Raw genomic sequence first — 3,261 nt, 5'->3', positions numbered from 1 at the left:
TATTAAGTGCAGCACTTTCACAGCATCATCTTTCAGGATTTGAAATAGCTCAACAGTTCTTGTTTGGAGGGTGGTAATTAATAGCTCCAGAAAGAATGAAGAGGCTGAGCCAAAGTGAAAACAATGCCCACTTGTGGATGGGACTGGTGATAAAAGTAAAGTCCAATGCTTTAAGAACAATATTGCACAGGAACCTGGAATGTTAGGTCCATGAATCAAGGTAAACTGGAAGTTGTCAAACAGGATATGACAAGAATGAACACTGACATTTTAGGAATCAGTGAACTAAAATGGACCCGAATGGGCGAATTTAAATCAGAGACCATTATATCTGCTACTGTGGGCAAGAATCCCTTAGAAGAAATGGAGTAACCCTCATAGTCAGCAAGAGTCTGAAATTGCAGTACTTGGGTGCAATCTTAAAAATGACAGAACGATCTCTGTTTGTTTTCAAGGCAACCATTCAATATCACAGTAATCTGTCTATGTCCCAACCACTAATGCCGAAGAAGCTAAAGTTGAACAGTTCTTTTTTTTTTTTTCCTTTTATTTTTTATTTTATCTTTTTACTTTATAATATTGTATTGGTTTTGCCATACATCAACATGAATCCACCACGGGTGTACACATGCTCCCCATCCTGAACCCCCTCCCACCTCCCTCCCCATATCATCCCTCTGGGTCATCCCAGTGCACCAGCCCCAAGCTTCCTGTATCATGCATTGAACCTGGACTGGCAATTCATTTCACATACGATATTATACATGTTTCAATGCCATTCTCCCAAATCATCCCACCCTCACCCTCTCCCACAGAGTCCATAAGACTGTTGTACACATCTGTGTCTCTTTTGCTGTCTCATACACAAGGTTATCATTACCATCTTTCTAAATTCCATATATATGCGTTAGTATACTGTATTGGTATTTTTCTTTCTGGCTTACTTCACTCTGTATAATAGGCTCCAGTTTCATCCACCTCATTAGAACTGATTCAAATGTATTCTTTTTAATGGCTGAGTAATACTCCATTGTGTATATGTGCCACAGCTTTCTTATCCATTCATCTGCTGATGGACATCTAGGTTGCTTCCATGTCCTGGCTATTATAAACAGTGCTGCGATGAACATTGGGGTACATGTGTCTCTTTCCCTTCTGGTTTTCTCGGTGTGTATGCCCAGCAGTGAGATTGCTGGGTCGTATGGCAGTTCTAATTCCAGTTTTTTAAGGAATCTCCACACTGTTCTCCATAGTGGTTGAACTAGTTTGCATGCCCACCAACAGTGTAAGAGGGTTCCCTTTTCTCCACACCCTCTCCAGCATTTATTGTTTGTAGACTTTTTGATGGCAGCCATTCTGACCAGCATGAGATGGTACCTCATTGTGGTTTTGATTTGCATTTCTCTGATAATGAGTGATGTTGAGCATCTTTTCATATGTTTGTTAGCCATCTGCATGTCTTTGGAGAAATGTCTGTTTAGTTCTTTGGCCCATTTTTTCATTGGGTCACTTATTTTTCTGGAATTGAGCTGCAGGAGTTGCTTGTATATTTTTGAGATTAATTCTTTGTCAGTTGCTTCATTTGCTATTATTTTCTCCCATTCTGAAGGCTGTCTTTTCACCTTGCTTATAGTTTCCTTTGTTGTGCAGAAGCTTTTAATTTTAATTAGGTCCCATTTGTTTATTTTTGCTTTTATTTCCAATATTCTGGGAGGTGGGTCATAGAGGATCCTGCTGTGATGTATGTCGGAGAGTGTTTTGCCTATGTTCTCCTCTAGGAGTTTTATAGTTTCTGGTCTTACATTTAGATCTTTAATCCATTTTGAGTTTATTTTTGTGTATGTGTTAGAAAGTGTTCTAGTTTCATTCTTTTACAAGTGGTTGACCAGTTTTCCCAGCACCACTTGTTAAAGAGATTGTCTTTTCTCCATTGTATATTCTTGCCTCCTTTGTCAAAGATAAGGTGTCCATAGGTGTGTGGATTTATCTCTGCGCTTCCTATTTTGTTCCATTGATCTATATTTCTGTCTTTATGCCAGTACCATACTGTCTTGATGACCATGGCTTTGTAGTAGAGCCTGAAGTCAGGAAGGTTGATTCCTCCAGTTCCATTCTTCTTTCTCAAGATTGCTTTGGCTGAAGTTAAACAGTTCTATGATGACCTACAAGACCTTCTAGAACTAACACCAAGAAAGATGTCCTTTTCATCATGGGGGACTGGAATGCAAAAGTAGAAAGTCAAGAGATACCTGGAGTAACAGGCAAGTTTGGCCTTGGAGTACAAAATGAAGCAGGGCAAAGGCTAACAGAGTTTTGCCAAGAGATTGTACTGGTCATAGCAAACACCTTCTTCCAACAACACAAGAGATGACTCTACACATGGGCCTCACTAGATGGTCAATACCAAAATCAGACTGATTATATTCTTTGCAGCCAAAAATGTAGAAGCTCTATACAGTCAGCAAGACTGGGAGCTGACGGTGGCTCAGACAATAAACTCTTAATTGCAAAATTCAGACTTAAATTGAAGAAAATAGGAAAAACCACTAGACCTTTCAGGTATGGCTTAAATCAAATCCCTTACGGATTATATAGTGAAAGTTTCAAATAGATTCAAGGGATTATATCTGATAGAGTGTCTGAAGAACTATAGATGGAGGTTTGTGACATTGTACAGGAGGTAGTGATCAAAACCATCCCCAAGAAAAAGAAATGCAAAAAGGCAAAATCATTGTCTGAGGTGGCCTTACAAATAGCTCAGAAAAGAGGAGAGGCAAAAGGCAAAAGAGAAAAGGAAAGATATATCCATCTGAATGCAGAGTTCCAAAGAATAGCAAGGAGAGATAAGAAAGCCTTCCTCAGTGATCAGTGCAAAGAAATAGAGGAAAACAACAGAATGGGAAAGACTAGAGACCTCTTCAAGATAATTAGAGATACCAAGGGAACATTTCATGTAAAGATGGGCATGATAAAGGACAGAAATGGTATGGACCTAACAGAAGCAAAAGATACTAAAAAGAGGCGGCAAGAATACATAGAAGAACTATACAAAAAAGATCTTCATGACCCAGATAACCACGATGCTGTGATCACTCACCTAGAGCCAGACCTCCTGGAGTGCGAAGTCAAGTGGGCCTTAGGAAGCATCACTAGGAACAATTCCAGTTGAGCTATTTCAAATTCTAAAAGATGATGCTGTGAAAGTGCTGCACTCAATATATCAGCAAATTTGGAAAACTCAGCAGTGGCCACAGGACTGGA

Source organism: Bison bison, unplaced genomic scaffold, assembly GCF_000754665.1.
Source record: "Bison bison bison isolate TAMUID 2011002044 unplaced genomic scaffold, Bison_UMD1.0 scf7180017864141, whole genome shotgun sequence".
Taxonomy (NCBI): Eukaryota; Metazoa; Chordata; class Mammalia; order Artiodactyla; family Bovidae; genus Bison; species Bison bison.
Note: the sequence above shows the minus strand (reverse complement) of the source record.